Raw genomic sequence first — 25,430 nt, forward strand, 5'->3', positions numbered from 1 at the left:
TCTGCTCAACCCATGTAACAAGGTCTGGGGCTTGTGCCACCCTCTAGGATGGGTCACCCGACACTGGTAGGAAATAGGTGGTGCGAAGACAAAGGTCACTGGCACAAGTATTCTCTCTTCTCAAGTATTCTACTTATTCTACTTCTAAAGTTCCAGCAGAGCACAGTACTACATTGGGTTGGGACTCTCTTAACATCCTCCTCTCTACTCCTCTGCACTCTACTTCACAGCACGCAACCAGGCCAGCACGGCTGTTCTACCTCTCAAGCTCTCAGCACAAGTCTTGACAATATACTTTGGACTTGACTGACAAGTCAGAAGCCCATTGTATATCACTGTATCAAGTATTTCTAAAGTAAAAGACAGTTTATTTATGGTAACGGGACTCAGTGATGATTGCTTAAGCACCTACACAGTAATAGCACTTTCCTTGGGTCATCTCCCCTTTCTATGGGTGGTGGGTCACAACTCCGCTCCGGACTACTGTCATAAGTGCCCAAGGGACCCTCTCACAGCCCGCCAGGTTACAGACCACAGGGGAAAGGGTATAGCCAGACTCCCTAAAATAAAAGCAGGTGTGCCATCATACCAGTGTGCCCGACTGGCACTGGCGTCACGACAACCTAACATCTGGCTGAGTTATATACCGACCAACCACCACTGTAGTGAAGTCACTCTTCACCATCTAACAAGTGACTGGTCGAGCCTCACACTAGGGCTGCACCACAAATATATATAATCAATATAAGCCGAAGTAATGTATCCAGGAATTGGTAACATAATGTATCAAAAGAAACACAAAGAAGCACACTAAAAAATATTTTGGTTACTTAAACTTACTAGTTTTTCAGGGTTTTTTTGTGAGACATTTTGATATTTTTTCCTTTTCTGTACCACTGTTTAGATCTTGAAGTTATCTGACATATGTGTTTACATGTTCCCAGGGTAGTGAATCATAGTGCGCATGGGAGTCACTACTAAGGTAACAGGTATAATAGGTCCTATGGGGCACAGCAGCTATGGGGCTAGCTCCATGAATAGCCCCAGAGAAAAGGAAGGTAAAATCAAGAACAGAGGCAGTGGAAACTGAAATTATTGCTTTAAATGAAATGGGACACATGGGAAATAACCAACATGTGTCATATGACTGATGGAATAAAGAAATTCCTGTACAGTGCTGTGGAATATGGAGGCACCATGTCAACAACAGCAAATAAAGGTTGTTTGTTATAGCCATTATCATGGACAACATGTACATACTTACCAACAGTTCAGATTTTAGAGAAACAATGAAAATTAACTGAAAACAGCGACAAAAGGGTGAGTTTTAGGGGTTTTCCCAGAATGGGGCTTAATTTTTATATTTAACATCTTAAATGTTGTTTATTGGGTATTACTTTTTTCTTTAATTGACTGTATAAGTTGTTAAAAAAAAAAACATACTCACCTGCCCCTATCTCCTGCAGCTTCCACCACTCTCCACTACTTCACGCCTCCTAGGAGGACTAGTCTCTACAGTATTTCATGGCTTAGCCCTTCAAAGTCCATCAGCCTCAATCAGTGATTTGCAGTGAGCCAGCATTTCGTATGGATAACACATTACCGAAATCAGGAAGCAGACAAAGGTATCTGAGGAAACCAGGAAACATCTGAATGGTGGCAGAAGGGAATTGGGGCAAGTGAGTATGTTTTTTCTTTTTCCTTTTTTTACAGTACAAAAAAATTGCGTGTACAGAAAACTCTTTTGGGGTAGCTTCACACGTACCTTATCGCAGTGGATTTGGTGTGGTGTGGATCCACAGCAGATCCGCTGCAGATTTGATCTGAATAACTGAACACAGCATTCTGCTGCAAATCCTGTACGTGTGAACGCACCCTAAACAAAGCATGAAACGCTTTGTCTTCCTTGTTGTAGCAATTTAGGGAATTGCTGCCCTTACTTGAAACAGTACAGTCTATGCCTTACTTATGCCAGAGCACAAAGGGTGACAGAAATTTTCCTGTGTAAGCAATACAGGTGATGACTCACTTATGAAAATACGCACTTTCAAGCATACAGTGACAGCGTTAGTTACATGGGTGAGTTCAATCCTGACCTAATGAAATTACAAAGTGACTTGTCGCTTCCCTTTCAAGTCACCAGCATCTTTATACTTCATACCACAGTTTAAAGGTGCCAAGCCCTGAGGTGTGTACTGTATGTTGTCTATGCAAATATGATGTACATGTATAGTATACATTTCCAGCAATTTTTTGTGTTTTCTTAAAGGGAATTTACTCATAACTGTATGATCTGACCCCATAATCTTATTTTTTATGACATGTATAGGGTGGAGAAACACTGTGATTTTGGATTGCTCGGGAGAATAGAGATAACTATGAACTCCTTTACGATACAGCTAATTTTAGTTTTAACAATGCACTATATCTTTTTTTGTGTTTGCCCCTTCACATTTCCGGAGTTATAACTTTTCTTTTCATTATATGTATATGAAATGGTGTATCTGCAGCAAATCTGTTTCTATTATGAAATTTTACACTGATGTCAGTGGTGGCGCCCCCTGCTGTTACTTGTCCTCGACACACAAGTTCCGATGCTGGCCTACTCACCAGGTGCATTAATACATTTGTATATCATATATTTTCTGTATGCAGTTCCATAAGCCAGGGAAAGTCAGGGAAATTAGATCTTGTAGCACTATGTATTCTCTCTGTAGCTGTGTATGAGGGACTACTTTCTGTGCAGATCATTAGAAGGAGACAGGAGAAGTGAGCTGTGATAACTAGGGAGTAACCATGGGACAAACTACAATGCACTCCAGGGACATACAGCTGCCTTTTTTTTTTTAAATAATGGACGTTATTAGGCCTCCAAATGACGTCCGTCCAAAAAAAGCCGTCAAACAGCCCAAAAAAGTTGTGTGGTCATGGCCCATCAAAAATATTTTTTTTCTGTGTACAGATGGCTTCATAGACTTTAATGTAGCACGTTATTAAACTCATAAAACGGCTGTGTTTATACCTATTTTATGGATGTATTTTACTTTCATTTTATTGTGTGACCTAGTGATTTATTTTTTGGCAGGAGCAATCCATTTTTTTAACTGGTGTGTTGGAAATACAGCCATTTTCTTTTACATAAAATAAACTAAACAGGTAAAAACAATCATAAATAATGAGCATGAGCAATTCTTTTTCCAGTCTTAAGGCCCTATTACACAAAGCGATTATTGGCCATATTTGGCCGATTATTGCCCATTATGGACGATAATCGCTCAGTGTAATTTTTTTTTTTAATTCTTCATGAGTAAAAGGGTTGAATGAACACAGTAACAATACTCTCCAACCAGCACCCCTTAGAGTATACAAAGTATTTTATTCTAAATCTAATCTTAATCTGATCCAGCTATACACTGAGACTGTGAGGACTGTTTGGGGGGTATATTTTTGCACATTAATGACAGTGTAGTGCCCAGGTCATGAATGACAGGTATGTGTCTGCAGGAGAGCTTTGGGACTATAAAACGTCTGTAATGAAGCAGATGGTAAGAATTCCATAACTTCGGACTGTGACCAGAACATGACGGTGACGCTTTGGAATCTCAGCAGGGGCATTCCTGCCATAAGAATAACTTAGAAGTAAATGAAATACAGATGTTCACACTAGACATCTCAGGAATATAGTGAAAGCTGATTTCAGCAAATATTGTCTCCTGTATCTCTCAGTAAAATGCAGCCTCTCTATCTCAGATGAGCTCATACTCAGCTACAATGAATATTACAAGTATATTTAAAGGGCTTGTGAAGCACTGGGTAGAAGAAGGCTTCAGTCAGATTCTGCTCCCCGGACAGTCCCTTTAAGGCAAGCCCAGAAGAACATTGATTTATATTGTGCTTGGTGTGACCCCCTACATTGTGGGAATCACACCAATTTGAATAAAAAGTATACCATGCGGTACATGTTTTTTTGCAGGGTGATTTTTTAATATAAATTTGAAAATTTACTATATATTTATAAATAGGTATCCCAACATATGACTGGTAGATGGCAAAAGGAAATCCTTTTGGCCTTCGGTGTCACAGGCAGAGGTGGCAGCAGAGGGCACTGTGTAGGACTGGAAACAACAGCACTTCCTGCAGGGCATACATCAGCTGATAAGTACTGGAAATCTTACTTTTTTTTATAGAAGTCAATTACAAATCTGTAGAACTTTCTAGCACCAGAATATTTTAAAAAAAAGTTTTGCTCTGGAGTACTGTTTCAATACGACCACAACACAATAAACTCAATAGAGGCAATTTTAGCATGAAAAATTGTGATCATAATCTTGCATTCCTAAAATCACAGCTATCCAGGAATTAGGCCTGTCCTGTAAATTTGTCCCTTATTGTCCCAGATCCACAATTAAGGACCATTTTAAGGCCCATTGATTTCTATTGGTTTATTCACACTGTCCATAGTTTTACGCATTCCGCAATTTGTTCCGCAAAAAATAGGATATGTCTTAGTGCAGACCCTAACTCCCAATAGAAGTCTATGGGATCTGCAAAACACACCTTTCCATTTTTGCAGACCCATAAGAATACAAATTGCAGATGCACTCCAAACAAATCTTTGTGGATTGCGGCTGACGATTGCCGACAAAACATACTGCACAGTCCTGAAACATGAACATGTGAATGAGGCCTTAAAAAAACATAGTTGCTTATCAAAAAAAGTCCCACACCTGCCCTCAGGTATTACAACTTGGCTCCGTTCACTTCAGTGCCGTTGAATTGTAACATAGCACACAAACTGAGAGCAAGAGAGGTGCTGTTTCTGGAAGAAAACAGAAATGTTTTTCTAATCCTGAATAACTCATTTTAACCTGAAAATTTAATGTCTGGTGGGTTATAATATCCATTTTAAATGGACCCACCAGAGAATATTATAGCCCAGTCCAACCCTATCTATAGAAGTAGCATAGGCCCCAGTACAGTTTTTACCTGACTAAATGATAAATTTGTGTTTGTTATGCGTATCTACATTTCTTAAAGTGAATTTGTCAGATAGGTTCATATACTGTAACTAGTCATAGCTCCAGGTAGGAGGTAAAATCACTTCCACGTGCTTACCTTTACATTAGTAAACTTCTACTTGTGAGCTGAACAACTTAAAGGAGAAGTCCAGCCAAAACATACATTTAAGTATGTTATTGCCCGACAAAAATTAAACAAATTCTCAATATGCACTAATTGTGGGAAATACACATAAAGGGGGAAATTTATCAAACATGGTGTAAAGTAAAATTGTCTTAGTTGCCCCTAGCAACCAATCAGATTCCACTTTTCATTCCTTAAAGATTCTTTGGAAAATGAAAGCTGTAATCTGATTGGTTGCTAGGGGCAACTAAGCCAGTTCTACTTTACACCATATTTGATAAGTCTCCCCATAGTGTTTTATTCCTTCATTTACTACAGATTGAAGGCTTCTATTCATAGCAAAAATGGTGAAGTCACAACCCACTGTCTAACATACAGAGGTGGGGTCTCTCTACTGTCCCTGCACCGGAGCTATCATTATCTGTAGCCGACCCGTGGCCCCTACCTTGTCGCTCTGTGCTTAGGGAGGGAACAGGCTGTGTCCAGGGAGGAAGGGCACAGTCTGCTCTCACCCCAAGCCCAGAGCAACATGGGAACAATGCGCTTGCTCTAAGTGCAACATTTGTTAAACAATGTACAGACCATTAGTTCTCATATCGTGTCACCATCATCCAGCAGTAAAGTGAACTACTTATTACCAGCTAAATTTGCTGATCTGACTTGTAGATGAGGCTGATGAAATGATGGATTGTAGATGAACAGGTGTCCAAAATCCATTCGCCGACAGATAATAACAACTTATTAAGCAACTTAGGAATGCTTCCAGCCGTCTAACATGTTTGACAGCTCAGATGTGTCAGCGACCATTTTTTTTTTTGACAACTAGTATATTCCTTACTATCGATACTCCTATAACAAGAAAGTGTCAGTGACGTGAATAGGTGACTGGGCCTGTTCAGTCACAATTGTACTATTTGTGACGCCATGACCTGCCCACACCTCCATGCATGTAACAGTGGAATGTGGAGAGGGAGCGTTGCTACTGTGCGGAGAATAAAAGGTGACTCAATGGTGAGAAAGAGAAAATACCATGTCCAGGAGGGTGTAGCATGTAATAATTAGAGGCCGGAAATACAAACACTAAGGGTGAATTCACACATGCCCGAATGATTTTACATGCAGGCTTGTGCAGGATCAGCAGCTGACACTACCAGCAAAATCCAGATGTCTTTACCAGCATGCTTTCTTTGTGCATTTATTAATTTTGAAGCACAATGGTCATAGTGATCACAGGAACTTTCAAACTCCTTGGGCTGCTGCAGTGTGTGTCCTGGCTAATGGTGTTTGGGGTTTAGGCCCGGACTGGTAATCTGGTGAGCCGGGCAAATGCCCGCTGGGCTGGCCAGATTACCAGTCCGTGGGCCGCCCGGGCTGCATAATAAAAAAAAAATATTATTTAAAAAAAAAAAAAAAAATCACCGCCGCAGCCCTTCTCTCTTGTCCCAGCCCGACCAGGTCACCGCAGCCTGCACGGCCCGCTCCGGTCACTGCAGCCCGCTCCTAATGTGCTCATCCAATCAATTTGGAGTAGGAGCGTGAGGCCGCTGCGGCCGGCCGTGGAGCGCACGTTGTACGTGCACCACAGCCGGCCGCAGCGGCCCCATGCTCCTTCACGTTGATTAGATTAGAGAAGCACATCAGGAGTGGGCTGCAGTGACTGGAGCAGGCCGTGCGGGCTCCGGTGACAGGAGCGGGCTGCAGTGACCGGTGCGGGCTCCTGTGAAAGGTGACCGGAGCGGGCCGTGCGGGCTCCAGTGACAAGTAATCGGAGCGGGCTGTGCGAGCTCCGGTGACAGGTGACAGGAGCGGGCAGCAGTGACCGGAGCGGCCCGTGCAGCTCCGGTGATAAGACGTGACAGGAGCGGGAAGGGCTGCAGTGACCGGGGGCCATCTATAAGGGATAGGGGGAGAAGAGAGAATAAGCCATCTATAAGGGACAGGGGGAAAAGAGAGAGGGGGCCATCCATAAGGGAGGGGGGAGAAGAGAGAGGGGGCCATCTATATAGGAGGGGGGGGAGAAGAGAGAGGGGGCCATCTATAAGGAAAGGGGGAGAAGAGAGAGCGGGTCATCTGTAAGGGAGGGGGGAGAAGAGAGAGGGGGCCATCTGTAAGGGAGGGGGAGAAGAGAGGGGGCCATCTATAAGGAAAGGGGGAGAAGAGAGAGGGGGTCATCTATAAGGGAGGGGGGAGAAGAGATAGGGGGCCAGCTATAAGGGACAGGGGGAGAAGAGAGAGGGGGCCATCTATAAGGAAGGGGGGAGAAGAGAGAGGGGACCATTTATAAGGGACAGGGGGAGAAGAGAGAGGGGACCATTTATAAGGGACAGGGGGAGAAGAGAGAGGGGCCATCTATAAGTGACAGGGGGAGAAGAGAGAGGGGGCCATCTATAAGGAAGGGGGGAGAAGAGAGAGGGGGCCATCTATAAGGGAGGGGGGAGAAGAGAGAGGGGGCCATCTATAAGGGAGGGGGGAGTAGAGAGAGGGGATCATCTGTAAGGGGAGGGGAGGGAGAAGGGGCCATCTATAAGGGGAGGGGAGGGAGAAGGGGCCATCTATAAGGGGTGGGGAAAGGGGGGCCATCTATAAGGGGGGAGAGGGGGCAATCTATAAGGGGGGAGAGGGGCCATCTATAAGGGAGGGGGGAGAGAGAGGGTGCCATCTATAAGGGAAGGGGGGAGAGAGGGGGCCATCTATAAGGGGGGGAGAAGGGGCCATCTATAAGTGGGGGGACAACATAGGGGGGAGGGGGCCATCTATAAGGGGGGGGGGACAACATAGGGGGAGAGGGGGTCATTTATTAGGGGGCTACATAGAGGGATGCATATACTATACGGGGTCACATAGAGTCAGCCTACATACTAAATGAGGGTGTAAAGGGGCCAATACAGATGTGCAGTTAGTATAGAGATGAGAATGGTGCCAGTGTGAGGAGCCTAATATGTCTGTCTGGCAGATTCTGTGGATTCGTGGCTCGGAGGGCCCAGGGCAGATGGAGAAGAAAATGAAAAGGGAAGAACTCCGATCAGAGAAGACTCCCCTGTGAGTCACCTGATGTAACTGCACTGTAATGTATGTGGTGTACAGAACCTGTGTGGAGCTGGGTCTACCTCTATATGACTGTATGAGGTGATAGTAATCTGTGTACAGTGGATGTTATTTAGTAGCAGCGGTGAGGTTAGTCAGTATGTGGTGGTATTAGTCAGTATGCGGTAGTATTAGTCAGTATGTGGTGACATTAGTATGCGGTGGTATTAGTCATTATGTGGTGACATTAGTCAGTATGCTGTGGTATTAGTATGTGGTGGTATTAGTCAGTATGCGGTGGTATTACTCAGTATGTGGAGGTATGTGCTGGTGGTGTTAAACTCAGCACGGTGATCGGGGCCAGAAGCAGTCTGTCTCTGTACACTGTGTAGTGGTAACAACCTGTAACTGCAGCACAGCTACATAGTACAGAGACAGAAGCTTCTGACTCCATTTACTGTGTTATTACCTGTAATTCCAGTCATGGCCATGATGATACAACATGTAGCCGTGCTGCGCTCACAACATTGTCTCATAACTTATCACCGCGCGGCGAGTGGGCCTGTGTGCTCGGAAATGCCAGGGCTGATTTTTAGTCCCAGTCCGGCCCTGTTGGGGTTCCCTTAGGTGCACAAAGAGAACAAGACATGCAGTTGACTTTATAGAAAGTTAAATAAAGATTAATTAAAAATAAATACAAATATAATATATATATATATATATAAAATATAATATATAAAAGTATAATATAAAAAATATAACTGTAATAATAATAATAATAATAATAATATATAAAATGTACTGTAATATATAGTATAATAAAGCATAACATGGAATAATAATATGTAGTATTATTATACACATTCTAAAAAAAAAGGAAACAATTATCCTAAATGCAGGCACAGTACTTGAACTTAGGTTTAAGCAGGGTTGGAGCTGGGTTTCCCCAAGGTGTGTCTCTTTTTTTGAGGTCCTAGTGATGAGTGAATACTGTTCGATCGAATAGATATTCGATCGAACAGTAAGGTATTCGATCGATCGAATATTATCGAATAGTTCGCCGAATATTCGATAAAAATTCCATAAGCATTTAAATCCCCCAGCTTCCGGTTTTTGTCTCCAAGTGGTCGAATAGATGTTTTTCAATAATCGAATACTTGTTCCCATAGACTTTAATGGGATCGAATATTCGATCGAATATTCGGGAGATATTCGTACGAATATCGAATATTCGAATATTTCACTATTCGCTCATCACTACTTTCTGCCTATAAATTCCTTGGCCCACAGTTTTGTAGCAGCTTCTTCAGGACAGAGCTCAGAAGTAGGAAACCATATCTGAATGTCTGCAGTTCCCATTGGTGTGAATTGTAACCAATGGCATTAGATCTGGCTTTATGCCCTCCTCAGGGCGACTATGAAGCTATGAGGCCCTTGCTCGACTTTTCTCCACAGACTGAATTTCTCCTTTCTTCTCCCCACCTGCATTCAGGACTAGGCTTTGGTTGTATCCTAGACTGACTTCTTTCCTAGACAGGCTGCCCTTGTCTACACTCCTGGATACCCTCTTTCCTGGACAGGGTGGAATAGGGTAAGCTGCTGCAGAACCTCACTCTGAGGAGAGAAATAGTCATCGTAAATGCTAACTGACTAACATAAATCAACATCTTTTGGAATAGTGCTCATCCACTCAGCATGGCATGAGATATATCTAGCTCATCCTTCCTCACTACCACCCCTATATTTGCTGACAACTACAGTAGAATAGGGGCTGCATGCAACTCTATGGCAGCTGTATACAAAACAGAGCGGTAGTATGATCATGTACATGAGCCCTTAGGCCCTACATTAGCAGATGTTGTGTAGTCAGTGATGCATTGGTTGCCTATCATTCCCACTTGAAAAAGAACATTCTGCAGGTCTGAGACAAAGTGGCCAGAGGAAACAGATGATGGTGTCTGACATTACTCAGTACATGCAGGCAGGTGTAGCAGTGAAGGGAGGTTGTGTAAAGCGTCTTACATGAAGCTTGTGTGTACTTTAGGGTTTCCTCTCTGTTCTATATTTTTCTGAGAATCATTGTCTATTCCTCCCGTACTGACATTTCTCGGTGATTTGTTTATAGCACTTACAAGCATCCACTTTACATGAAACTAGGCTTTTTGCCCAGAGTTCATTGCAAAGATTCCTAAGCATTCTCTGTTATGTGAGAATTAGATTTCTTACCTGTCACCATGGTACAGTGCACACAGGGGCGTAGCTAATGTCTCCTGGGCCCTGGTGCGAGAGGCCAACTTGGGCCCCCCACCCTCCTTTCACGACCAAGTGATGCTATTGTTGTGTGTGTGTGTGTATATATATATATATATATATATATATATATATATATATATATATATATACACACACAGTGGTGCCTTGGATTATGAGCATAATTCGTTCCAGGACCGTGCTTGTAATCCAAATCCACTCTTAAACCAAAGCAAATTTTCCTATAAGAAATCATGTAAATGCAGACAATTGGTTCCACACCCCAAATATATTTATTATTCTGTACTGTACAGTAATGGAGAGGATGGGAAACACAAGGGCTGACAGAGACTGCAGGGAGCAGGAAGGAATGAGCAGGGCAGATGTGGGCACATACATGCAGCACTCTCTGTCCTGGGAGAGAGGGGTTACAGCTATGGAGAGATTACCCCCCCCACACACACACACACAGTCCTGTCCCCTGATGTAAGCCCCAGCCTGAAGGGGATCTGCTATGATTTGGAAGGTGTTTAGAGTACAGTGCTGTAGACCCCGCTATGCAGGCCATGCCCCTTCTCCACTCGCGCTCCCACCCAATACAGGAAGTTCTTAAACCAAAGCAATGCTCTTAAACCAAGTCACAATTTTGAAAAACTGTGAGCTCTTAAACCAAAACACTCTTAAACGAAGTTACTCTTAAACCAAGGTACCACTATATATATATATATATATATATATATATATATATATATACACACACCAAGACAGATATTACCTATTACCTATTATAGGGAGGAAACATTACCGCCACACCACAACCACAACCATCACCACCATATTGTTACTGACCAAATCCAGTATACTAAATCACCTCATCCAGTAATATAGAAGTGGCCCCAGCTCTACACAGGCTCTATACACCATATACATTACTGTGCAGTTATATCAGGTGACTCACAGGAGACGTCTTTTCTGATCGGAGTTCTTTCCTTTTCATCTTCTTCTCCATCCGTCCTAGGCCGTTATGAGAACTTCTCCGAGCCACGAATCCACAGAATCTGCCAGACAGACATATTAGGTTCCACACTCTGACACCATCTCCATCTCTCTACACACTGCACATCTGTACTGTCCCCTTTACACCCTCATTTAGTGGGTAGCCCTGACTCTATGTGACCTCCTAATAATATATGCCCCCCTCTGTGTATTCCCTCTCCCCCTATGTTGCCCCCCCAAATAGATGGCCCCCTCTACCCCCTCCCTTATAGATGGCCCCCTCTACCCCCTCCCTTATAGATGGCCCCCTCTACCCCCTCCCTTATAGATGGCCCCCTCTCTCCTCACCCTCCCTTATGGATGGTCCCCTCTCCCCCCACCCTCCCTTATAGATGGCCCCCTCTCCCCCCACCCTCCCTTATAGATGGTCCCCTTCCCCCCCCCTCCCTTATAGATGGTCCCCTTCCCCCCCCCCCTTATAGATGGCCCCCTCTACCCCCTCCCTTATAGATGGCCCCCTCTACCCCCTCCCTTATAGATGGCCCCCTCTACCCCCTCCCTTATAGATGGCCCCCTCCCTCCTCACCCTCCCTTATGGATGGTCCCCTCTCCCCCCACCCTCCCTTATAGATGGCCCCCTCTCCCCCCACCCTGCCTTATAGATGGTCCCCTTCCCCCCACCCTCCCTTATAGATGGTCCCCTTCCCCCCCCCCCTCCCTTATAGATGGTCCCCTTCCCCCCCCTCCCTTATAGATGGTCCCCTTCCCCCCCCTCCCTTATAGATGGTCCCCTCTACCCCCTCCCTTATAGATGGTCCCCTTTCCCCCCTCCCTTATAGATCGCCCCCTCCCTCCTCACCCTCCCTTATGGATGGTCCCCTCTCCCCCCACCCTCCCTTATAGATGGCCCCCTCTCCCCCCACCCTCCCTTATAGATGGCCCCCTCTCCCCCCACCCTCCCTTATAGATGGTCCCCTTTCCCCCCCTCCCTTATAGATGGTTCCCTTTCCCCCCCTCCCTTATAGATGGTCCCCTTTCCCCCCCTCCCTTATAGATGGTCCCCTTTCCCCCCCTTTATAGATGGTCCCCTTCCTCCCTCCCTTATAGATGGTCCCCTTTCCCCCCCCCCACCCTCATAGATGGCCCCTCTTTCCCCCCACCCTCATAGATGGCCCCTCTTTACCCCCACCCTCATAGATGGCCCCCTCCTTCCCCTCACCCTCATAGATGGCCCCCCTCTTTCCCCCCACCCTCATAAATGCCCCCCTCCTTCCCCCCCACCCTCATAGATGCCCCCCTCCTTCCCCCCCATCCTCATAGATGCCCCCCTCCTTTCCCCCCACCCTCATAGATGGCCCCCTCCTTTCCCCCCACCCTCATAGATGGCCCCCTCTTTCCCCCCACCCTCATAGATGCCCCCCTCCTTTCCCCCCACCCGTACAGGCTGATAAAAAAACAAAACTTAACTCACCTGACATCGCGCTCCCACGTTGATCCTCACTCCTTCGCCTTCGGTCTGTCCCCGGCTGCTGCGCGGCTGCCGGGGGTGTCGCGTCTTATCCCCGGCAGCGCGCGCATCCCAGAACTCCCTGCGCGCCGGAAACCGGAAGTCAGGGCGCAAGGCGCGCAGGGAGTTCTGGGATGCGCGCGCTGCCGGGGGTAAGACGCGACACCCCCGGCAGCCGCGCAGCAGCCGTGGGAAAGACGGAGCCAGTCTCTTGTGACCGCAAGCAAAACAATGCTTGCGGTCACAAGAGTGATTGATCGGGGGCCCCGCGGGCCCCCCTTGTGGCGGGCCCGGTCGCGGCGGCGACCCCCGCGACCACGGTGGCTACGCCACTGAGTGCACACAAAAACACTGAAACTCCATTAATCCAGTATCACCTAAAATTTATAATAAACCAAATCTATCCTAACCGTTGTAAGGTGACCTGACTACCTGAACAGATACTGAAGCATTTGTTTTTTCAGTACAGTATTTCTCTTATGACCTGTTCTCACTTTTTTTGGCTCTGAAATGGGAGCAAACTGATACACAGAGCCTCCATTTTGTCAGATTACTGTAAGGATACTACATGCTATTTGCCTCGAGAGAAAAATATTTCCTAGTACCGCCTAAGAATGTACAATATGATTAACACCTTCCTATGACTCTATACTACATCCTGCACACAGACCATGGCTAGTCCCAGACTGTCGTGAGACAGTCCATAGAAATACATTAAAGGGGAACTATCAGCAGATTAGACAGATCTAACCTGCTCATAGCTCTCTAGTGGGCACAGTGTTTGTTACCTTCATCCTCAGCACCGTGTGGTTAGCTGTGAAATCCTTGTTATCCCTGTAGTGTAATCTTTCACTGCCCGGCTATTAGGAGCACTGGGGGCAGGGCTACTTCTTTTTTCTACATAAAACACATATTTGGTATCATCACACCTGTAATGACCTGGACAATAAAAGTATTTTATTATTCATCCTGCAAAGTGAACACTGTAAAATAATCCATTTCTAAAAATAACCCTCATATGTATGTCTGCATGGAACCAATAAAACTAATCCTGATTGGTGAAAAAAAATAAAAAAATATAGGTCTTAGAATATGATTTATTGTAAAATGTAAAATAAATAGGAAAAAGAAAAAAGATACATTTGGTTGGGTTGGTAAATTTGAAGGAAGAATAATAATAATAGTAACATTGTAAACTTTGTAATTGTAAATGTAAAAAAAATTATTAAAAACTTTTCCCACAAAAAATAAGCTCTCATATGATTATGTGAATGTAACAATAAAAACTTTACATGGCTTAGAAGAGGACCATGAAAAAACAAAAAAATGAAGGGCATTTAAAAGACATTCTGGGCATTGATAGTATTTGTTACATTGCTGGGGTTGCATAGAAAAAAAGAAAATCCTATTCTCACCTAACTATGCTCCCCCGGGTTGCTCCAATCATGTCTTCAAGTCAAGGCAGTGACAGCACCGTGGTCAGTCATTGGCTGAGCGGACTGTTACTGCTGAGATGAGTCCATCTAAGTAGTAGTGGCCGGGAGACCCAAAGATGCCAGAGAAGGGCACCAGGAGAGGGTGGTAGCTAGGAATAGGCTGTTTATTATTTCCTATGCAACACCAACAATATATAAAAAAAAAATCTAAATGCCTGGAGTTCTCCTTTAAGGCCCAGAATATATGCCAAGGGAAAGGGTTAACATTTATAGCACACGTACACAAAATGCCATAAATGTCTGAGAGATGTGGGTCTTACACCTATCTTCATTACCAGTTTTGGTGTTGGTGTCTTACATCTTCTTATAGGAACCCTTTTTTCTAGACACCCACTTGGTGTTAGTTGTCTAAAGTATCCTAAAGAGGTTGTCCAGGAAAAATTCACTTGTTCCCTATCCACAGGATAGGGGAAAAGTAGGTTGTCGTGGAGGGTTCGACCTCTGTACCCCCCTGGCGATCTCCGTATGGGGCCCTTGGCTCTGTTATGAATAGAGCTGCAGGTACAGCATGTGATCTGCGGTTCTATTTATTTCTTGTGAGCTGACGGAAAGCAGAAGAGTACAGCGCTCTTCCAGTGTACTCTGCTCTTTCCTTCGCTTAATAGGAATGAATAGAGGCATGGGTTGTGTGCCGTACCCGCGTCTCTATTCATCACAGAGCCAGGGGTCTGATATGGAGATAGGCGGGGGTACAGAGGTTGGACCCCCGCGACCTCCTACATTTCCCCTATCCTGTGAATAAGGGAAAAGTGAATTTTTCCTGGACAACCTCATTAAACACAATAATAATAATAATGGAGCACGCCATGTATTCTACCTTTTGGTGCAATTGGTTTAAGAATTCTTTGCTATTGTGATTTGCCCAGTTTAGCTCCAATGTGTATCTAAAAAGTAGATTTTTGCACCTAGTGCGCCTGGAGTAATTTACCTCCAGCAGAACATTTTTCAGAGATTATGAAACAAGGTGAACAACATTGTGACTGTGAGAAAAATATTTCTTTTAGTCTAATATATAGGTGAAATGTAATTTCTTTTTATAAATATTGAAATTTTTGTTTATACATGTGACACTTTATAGATAAAAGTTCTTACCGGTCCTCAGGCACAAAACACCTCCATAGAAACTGCATTCTGTGCGGTGCTTGCCCAGGACACTTATGTTTTGGCTTCCCTTCACCATGGTGGATCAGCTGTATGTTATAATTGACATTCCACCCCAGCATTTAGCATAGCACACATACAGTAGGTGTCACTCTAATGATTATGTCAGGCCTGGCTAACCTGCTACAGAGTGAAAAGTAGAATATCACATTGCAAGAATCGATGAGTGGAAGAAGCTCTCCATGCTCAGGTAGTATATGAGGACAGGGTTTCTACATTATGTAAGCTTATCCAGGTGAGCACAAGCATATAATACGATGGTCAGGAAAATAAGTTCCAGGCTGCGGAACTCTGATAGCGTGAGTTGGCAACCTTTGTTTTTGCCAGGAAAACATTTTCTATTTCAAAGTTCAAGTTATTACGGTTGGACTTTTCTTTATTACAGCTACTAAGCAGTTTTTATTGCATTGACTTTTAATGACTCTATTATTCAAGTCCTTTTTGTTTAGTGAAATAACTATAGCTCCTAGTATGTCCATGGCTGGTTGAGGCCTTTGTTGCAGGTTTTGTATTTGAGCCTTGAAGACAAATTTCAAGGGTTCACCTGCACCTGCACCTATTCAGACCTTAGTGCAGTCATCTGCCCCTAAAAAAATATTTTATACAAAAAAAATACATTTTATTTGTATTAATGCAGAAAAACAAGTAATTCTTAAGGGTTTACTTTCTTTTTCTTGCAGCTGTACAATTACTTATTGTAGTTTCTGTCCAGCAAGTTTCCTGAGGTGTGACTGATGCATTTTTATAATCAGATAAAATATGGCTAAAGTCTCAAAGTGCTACACCATCTAAACCTTAAAGTGTCACTGTCGTTTAAACTTTTTTTGCAGAAATCAATAAGTACAGGCGATTTTAAGAAAATTTGTAATTAGATGGAGAGGGGAGGGGTCGAGGGAAATGACAACAAAGAGTTAATTTACAGCTACATCGCCGGGATATCTTCTCTGAAGTCAGCACTGACCTCTCTGAATATTGGCTTTCACACAGGTCCCGCTGTGTAATTTTTTGTTCTCTGCTGGCGACTAATCTCCCTCCTCCCCCTCCACTCTCCATACGTTACACAAGGCCGACTGATGTAAAAGAGCCGAGATTTCCTGATAATGAGCAGTGAATGAGAAAGAGGGGGGGACCTGGAGAAAGTCTTTTTGAATGCAGATAATGGCATATTTGCCTAATAAACCCAATTACAAAGTTTCTTAAAATCGCCAGTACTATTGATTTCTGGGGAAAAAAAATGACAGTGACACTTTAAGGCTATGTTTACACAACGTCAAAAATAAAGAAAAGGCGTCCGCTTTTGTAATTTTAAAAAACATCCGTTATTGCCACAATTTAACTAAATGCAATGCAATGCATTGCAGTCAATGGAAAGAAAGACGTCCAATGATAACGGACGTTAACACTACGGATGTCAAAATAATGATCAAGACAATTATTTTCAGGCGTCTTTTGCAAACAGTGGACATTGTTTATTAGTTGTTCACACACAGTTTTTCTTTTTCACCGTTCTTTCTAGAGAAGGCTAGACAGCTAAATGACGTCCGTTATTTTAGACTCAAAATTATGATGATCGAACAGCGGAAAATCTTTGTTGAACCTCCCGCATTTGATTCCCAATGCCTTCCCGGTTCGTGAGGCAGGAGGAGACAGCCCGGGTACCCCCTGGAATCCTGTCTCCTCCTTCCCCACGGGCAGGGAAGGCATCGGGAATCAAATGCGAAAGGTTCGACAAGGTTGGAGTTCTATAGAACATAAGATTTTTCGCTGTTCGATTATCTCTACACTACGGAGCAGAAAAAACGTTGTATAAACATAGCCTCAAGGTGTATTCCACCAAAGTCCCCCCCCCCCCAGCCCATAAAACCCCAAACCCAGCTATTATTGCTTACTGCTCCCCCACGATTCTTTAGACACCTCTCCTGTGTCTAACAGTACAGAGTTTGTAGTAAGTGTATATTACAAAGTGACATTTTTAGGAGATTACTTTTTATTTGTACAAAAAAATGTTTTCAGTGTAATACCCCTTTAATACTGTGACAATTTAGATAAGTAAATATATTATAACTCTGTACCTAACATAAAGCTCAGGCTTAAAGCCACTCATAACTGTTAATACTCTAGTATATTGTTGGGCTATCAAATTGTGCAAGTTACAATCAAATCTTTACATGTAGTAGAAATTGTATAGATACAGAGAGTTTCCTATCCGGACCATGAGTGGAAAGTCAGCAATGTTTTCTGTGTAACCAATGGCAGTGGGAGCCATGATGTGCTTATAGAGGGAGTGGCTGTGTTGAAGAGGTAGTATGAGATTCAATAAAACTTCTACCTTCTTTTAAAGTAACAATGCCATTGTTTTCCATGGCCCATTGCCAAGGAGGAGGGCAGTTTAAAAAAAAATAGATTTAATAAAATAAAGGACTAAAGTATGCATGGTGCCATACACCAGGTATAGTAAGGTCTGTGAACCTCTGGCCCTCCAGTTGTTGCAAAACTATAATTCCCATCATGCCTGGACCATGATGGGAAATTTGAATTTGCAACAGCTGGAGGACCAAAGGTCCCCTAATTTTGAGGTATATAGTTGTGTTCTCTGTGCTCTGTAACCAGCCATGGACTAAAAATAACAATTGTACTATGCAGAGAGCCACTAGTACTGGCTTGTGATGACTTTCAGTCCCTAGAAAAGTATTGTTTATATGGTGGAGGTAGTGTAGCTAACATATAGGAACACGAGGGCATTAAGTGTATACGTTATACATCCACCAGAACTTACATACGATTAAGTGATATGATCCGTACAATATATCCACTGCACATGAAAACATACATATATATTAAATAATTGAATACCTAAAAAAATAAAAAAATCAATTCATATAGATAAGGGGTAAGGACTCCCTAGGGCTACATCCAACTACTTTCGCCACCACTATTCAAATGCCAAAACTTCCGGGCTTGAAAGAACTTAAAGTGACACTGTCACCCCTTTTTTGCATTCTGACTTCTCTACACAGGTGTAAAAGGTAAATTTAGCAGTTTTTATACCTTATTTTGTATCATACATCGTGGCGCTTGTTCAAGTAAAAAGTGATCTTTTATCAACTGCAGATTGTGCTAAGTGGGTGGGGCTTCACGGCAACAGCTCCACTTAGCCCCATCCACAACACCACTGTTAGCTCCGCCCCACATAGGCCCCGCCCTCTCGGGGGTAAGTGGCGCTGTTGCCGTGAAGCCCCGCCCACTAAGCACAATCTGCAGTTGATAAAAAATCACTTTTTACTGGAACAAGCACTATGATGTATGATATACAATAAGGCATGAAAACTGCTAAATTTACCCATTACACCTGTGTAATCACCGACGCATATGGACCACTTAAGGACAATTAATACATAACCTTTAATAATACTTTAAAAACAAGGTCCATACAACATGTACACACAAAAAAAAAAAAAACCCATTGGTGCCCTATATATACAGTGTGGTATCCTCAAGAGCACTAGCAAAATAGAAGGAACAAATAACTAAATAGACACAACAGGAGTAATGGTCAAGGCTGTCACAGGGTACAATGATCAGTGCTATGGTAAAGGGGGGGGGGGGTTTGGTGCACCCTCGGCTGACCCTAAATAGCCTCTTACCCTGCCTTTTGGGGTACCCACCTCCTTAACAGGGTGGCCCCAACCACGGTGACAGTCCCTCTCCTGTTGTAAGTGCTCAGGAGAAAAAAACAAACAAAGAGACAAAAAGCAGAAAACAGTGCAACACATGTGACAACTTACAATCACCTAAACGTGTAATTGCAGCAGCACAATAGATACAGAAATTACTTGGAGTGTATATGAAATTTACAACACTCGTTCCAACGCGTTTCTACCGTCCCAATATGTGACGGTTTCATCAGGGAACAGTCCCAGCACTCCAAAATGGATGTGCCCTATAATATTAGCTGCTGTGAAGATCTCCTCTCAATAAAATGGACCTTTAATAATTAAATGCAATGATATATGATAAAAAGGGTTACTCGTAGTATATACTGTGGTGGGGAGCGCCAGTTATAGCGCTACCAGCTGTACCTCTACTACTACCAATACCCATGACACACTAGCAAAGATACTACCATAATGTACATGTCTAGCCGTCACTTAGCTTAGGATGTGCTGAGTCAGGAAATAGTGACAGCCCTCTCACAAGGTCCCGGATGATTCCATGATCCCCCCACGATGAGATGGAGATTATTACACCATTACACCTGTGTAAAGAAGTCAGAATGCAAAAAGGGTGTGACAGTGTCACTTTAAGCATGCTTGTGTTGGGCTCACCTCTATTTTACATGCATTTTAGTAACCGTTGCCTTGCAGCACTGCAGGCCTGGATTCAGAGCCAACCTCGGGCACCATCTGTATAGAGTTTGTATGTTTTCCCTTTGTGTAGATTTCCTCTGGAATCTCTCTTCCTAACATGTTAGTAATTACAATCTATGTACGTCGCTACAGAATATGATAGTACTTTTATATACTATAAACCCATAAATAAGTACAAGTTATGTAGTAAACTGATTTGATAGATCGTATCACATGTATTCATCACGTAGTTCTATGTTTAGGTTTCCCTGTCAACGTCAAACTGACAAATTATGATGAAACAGAAACTCCTCCATAAAAATACAGACCCGATAGAATGTTCCTGCTGACAAAACTCCTCATGTCACTCTTACATTCTTACATAACAATCTCGTCTTCTCCCTTGTTTTTATTCACATCGAAGCTGTACTGTATGTGCTCTATGTGTTGTTACAGCAATGTATGAATGTCAGTTTTCACTGAGATGCCATCAAAAATAAATTACAATAGTTAAAAAAAAATCCCTGTTTGAGTGTGTTCAACTAGGGCGTTTCTGCTTTGTTTTTTGTTTTAGGCTATGTTCACATCACACACAGAAAAATTAAAAGCTAAATACGACAATAATTTTGAGTGAAAATAACGTATGAAAAGATTAAGAAAATTTTGCAAGACCAGGTGGTAAATTATGATCATGTTCAGAATTTGGATGGTTGTAATCAATTACTGCTGCTATTTATTACTGTGTGTGAACTGTAATTTCCCATTGGCTTTAACGGAGGGCATTATTATATTAAAAATAAGGCCATATTTTGCTTTTATTTTATGTATGTGAATATAGCCTAAGGCTGGAATCACATGTTGGGCTATGTTCACTCTTTGTTTTCAACTACTTAAAAAAATGGGCTAGATGAAGTAGAATGGTGCTGCAGGGAGCTATCAGTTTCCTACTTCACCATTCACTCTAATTGGCTGCAGGCACTTCAGGCTATAAGCTGCAAGGATGTGATCTCACAAGTGGTCAGCGCAATGATATGACATAATTGCACCTGCCCGGGAATCCTGTCCCTGCAGCTCATGGATTAGGAGGTTATTAGGTTGTTTGTTTTCAAATTTGGAACATTTTTAGTATAGCGGGTATTATAACTGTATGGGGAGTACAATAAGGGACACTGTAAATTTATGAAGGCACAGTATGGGTAAAAACCATACAGTGCTGGACTTCATAAATGTTCGGGTGGTACAGCAAGGGACATTATAACTCAATGGTGAGCACAGCAGGTAGATTGTAACTTTTTGGGGCACAGCAGGGGACATTGTAACTATATCGGTGCCACAGCTGTAGACATTATAAATATATATGAGAGGCATACCCATAGGAGGGCACAGGGGACATCTATATCATAAAAATGAAAGTCTGTCTGTCTGTCCCATATAGACTTCCAAACGCTTTAACCATTTGACCCACAGATACATTGGGTGCCCGGGAAGGTTAGAGCAAAGGTCCCGTCCTTGCCAGATGTACAGGAGGGGAGGGGGATGCGGAAGAGCGCCCCATAGAAATGAATGGGAAAATCTCTACTCTGCACACACAGGTGATATAATTAGCTACAGCTCTGCCCAGGAGAAACAGCAGTTGGGAGCCTTAGCAACCAATAGGATTACTACTTTCATTTTCACAGGGAGCTGTGGTTGCTAGGGCAGCTGCCTCTCAACATCCACAGAAATAACTGGTAGACCCCCTACTCCAACTATATAGTATGTGTATACAGGACCCCCTACTCCATCTATACAGTACATGTATACAGGGCCCCCTACTCCATCTATACAGTACAGGTATACAGAACCCCCTACTCCATCTATATAGTACATGTATATACAGGGCACTACAGGTATACAGGACTCCCTACTCCAACTATACAGTACATGTATACAGGGCAGTATTACCAGCTGCTGCTGCTGCCATAGGCACTAAACCTGAGGACGCCCCATCTTCACTCACTAATTAGCATCATGATAGATTGGTAGATTATAGCTCCAGAGGTCACATTTAACACCACCATATAAGACCTGACCAATACCGCCATACCAGACCTGACCAATACCGCCACACTGTGACTGGATAACACTGCCATACCAGACCTGACCACTACCGCCACACTGGGACTGGATAACACTGCCATACCAGACCTGACCAATACCGCCATACTGTGACTGGATAACACTGCCATACCAGATGTGACCAATACCGCCATACTGTGACTGGATAACACTGTCATACCAGACCTGACCAATACCGCCATACTGTGACTGGATAACACTGCCATACCAGACCTGACCAATACCGCCATACTGTGACTGGATAACACTGTCATACCAGACCTGACCAATACCGCCATACTGTGACTGGATAATACTGCCATACCAGACCTGACCAATACCGCCATACTGTGACTGGATAACACTGTCATACCAGACCTGACCAATACTGCCATACTGTGACTGGATAACACCGCCATACCAGACCTAACCAATACCGCCATACTGTGACTGAATAACACTGCCACACCAGACCTGACAAATACTACCATACCCCCCTTCGAAAAGACACTAGATTTTCTGGCAAGTCTGAACAGGAGATGGAAGACTAGAAAAATAAAAAAAATTAAAAAGTTGTTTCCTTCCGCCTGCTCCCTGGTGCTCCCCCTATGCAAGGTGCTGCCCTAGGCAGACCACGAGTGCCTAATGGTAAATACGACCCTGCAGGTATACAGGACACTACAGGTATACAGGACCCCAACACTATACACTAAAGGTGAACGGGATCTCCACCAGCTATATACTACAGGTATACAGGACCCCAAACTATACACTACAGGTATACAGGACCTCCACCAACTATATACTACAGGTATACAGCACCACCACCAACTCTATACTACAGGTATACAGGACCCAAAACTATACTCTACAGGTATACAGGAACTCCACCAACTATATACTACAGGTATACAGGACCCCAAAACTATACACTACAGGTATACAGCACCTCCACCAACTCTATACTGCAGGTATACAGGACCCTCAAACTATACAGTACAGGTATACAGGAACCCTGTACTATATACTACAGAACACTACAGGTATACAGGACCCCAAAACTATACACTACAGGTATACAGGACCCCAAACTATACACTACAGGTATACAGGACCTCCATCAACTATATACTACAGGTATACAGGAACCCAAAACTATACACTACAGGTATACAGCACCCCCACTAACTCTATACTACAGGTATACAGTACCTCCACCAACTCTATACTACATGTATACAGGACCTCCACAGACTATATACTACAGGTATACAGGACCCCAAACTATACACTACAGGTATACAGGACCTCCACCAACTATATACTACAGGTATACAGCACCACCACCAACTCTATACTACAGGTATACAGGATCCAAAACTATACTCTACAGGTATACAGGAACTCCACCAACTATATACTACAGGTATACAGGACCCCAAAACTATACACTACAGGTATACAGGACCTCCACCAACTCTATACTACAGGTATACAGCACCTCCACCAACTCTATACTACAGGTATACAGGACCCTCAAACTATACAGTACAGGTATACAGGACCCCTGTACTATATACTACAGAACACTACAGGTATACAGGACCCCAAAACTATACACTACAGGTATACAGGACCCCAAACTATACACTACAGGTATACAGGACCTCCATCAACTATATACTACAGGTATACAGGAACCCAAAACTATACACTACAGGTATACAGCACCCCCACCAACTCTATACTACAGGTATACAGGACCCCAAACTATACACTACAGGTTTACAGGACCCCAAAACTATACACTACAGGTATACAGGAACTCCACCAACTATATATTACAGGTATACAGCACCTCCACCAACTTTATACTACAGGTATACAGGATCTCCAAACTTTACACTACAGGTATACAAGACCTCCACCAACTATACAATACAGGTATCCAGGACCCTTAAACTATAAACTACAGGTATAGAAGACCTCCATCAACTATACATTACAGGTATACAGCACCTTCACCAACTATATATTACAGGTATACAGGACCCCCAACTATACAGTACAGGTATACAGGACCTCTACCAGCTATACACTGCAGGTATACAGTACTTCCCAAACTATACAGTACAGATATACAGCTCCCCCCCTCCCCCAATTATACACTACTGGTATACAGGACCTCCCTCAACTATATACTACAGGTATATAGCCCCCACCCCAACTACACATGACAGGTATACAGGACCCCCTCAACTATACACTACAGGTATACAGCCCCCCAACTATACACTACAGGTATACAGGACGGATGTTTGACGTTTTTAGTTTATTTCTAATGTGCATAAGCTACAATTTACATAAACAGTCAGAACTGTTGGGTATATAGTGACATATAGGGCTACTGGCGATTTCCCCTTAAACAAAAAAAACAAGGACATATATTGGCCTCCTGGGCACCTTAGAATAAATCTAATTAACACACTGACACTTTATACCCTGGCAGCGCCGAGTACATTTTCTAGTTATAACTATATGAGAGCACACGGGACATTATTACCGCATGGGAACACAGCAGACATTATTAGTGTATGGGGGCATGGGACAGTATTACAACGTGGGGGCACAGGGGACCTTATTACTGTATGGGGCCAAGGGGGACATTATTACTATATATGTAGACAGGGGGCATTATTAGGAAGTACATACAGTATTTCTGTATGGTAAAAGATTTAGAACAGGGTTGAACAGGACTTTAGGGGATTGGAGTAAGTAAGTATCCCTCATTTGTTATTTTTACTTCATAGCAGGGCTATCTGTGAGGGAGTGCACTATAACTATGAAAGACGTTTGGTATGCCGATTCCATAGGGCAGCTTCCCTTTGAGGTTCCAATAGTGTCACATTGCCAGTTTGTTGTATTTAGGTAATCCGCTCCTTTTGTGCCGTTGTACGTCTGTGCATATTTATACGTCATGCGTACAGAAAAAGATTTTTCAGTCATTCCTGGCTTTACAATTTATAAATTACAAACCATTTCACAAAACAACTAGTACACAGGAAAAAAGGGAACAGCATAGTAGAGAATATTTTGTTATAACTAGTGAGGGACGAGCGGTTGTTTATATCTTTAGAAATTTTTTAATAGATGATTTAGTCACCAGTCTGTTATTCTCATTTAATGTTAAAAAAAATAAAAATAAACAATTTTAATGTTTTGTACAAAAATACTGTAGCATAAAGCCACATTTGCCCAATACGGTTAACCCAGATCATCCCTCCTGAATGACCGCCAGACTCTGGAATCTCCAGCGCTGCACATGTCACGACCTGGATCAGTGACTGGGGTGGGACACCACTCCAGTCACTGATTGTTTGAGCTGACTGTTCATTAGCTGGAACGGACATT

General features: G+C 43.3%; 1 long non-coding RNA gene across 1 annotated transcript in view; it reads left to right on the forward strand.

Annotated features, from left to right (window-relative positions):
- Positions 1 to 25,430, forward strand: part of LOC138783700 (uncharacterized) — a 106,559-nt gene that overhangs the window by 6,784 nt on the left and 74,345 nt on the right. The window contains exon 2 of the long non-coding RNA XR_011361735.1: positions 1,467 to 1,679. This is a non-coding gene — a long non-coding RNA (uncharacterized lncRNA). The remainder of the gene's footprint in view (positions 1 to 1,466; positions 1,680 to 25,430) is intronic.

This window comes from Dendropsophus ebraccatus, chromosome 2, assembly GCF_027789765.1.
Source record: "Dendropsophus ebraccatus isolate aDenEbr1 chromosome 2, aDenEbr1.pat, whole genome shotgun sequence".
Taxonomy (NCBI): domain Eukaryota; kingdom Metazoa; phylum Chordata; class Amphibia; order Anura; family Hylidae; genus Dendropsophus; species Dendropsophus ebraccatus.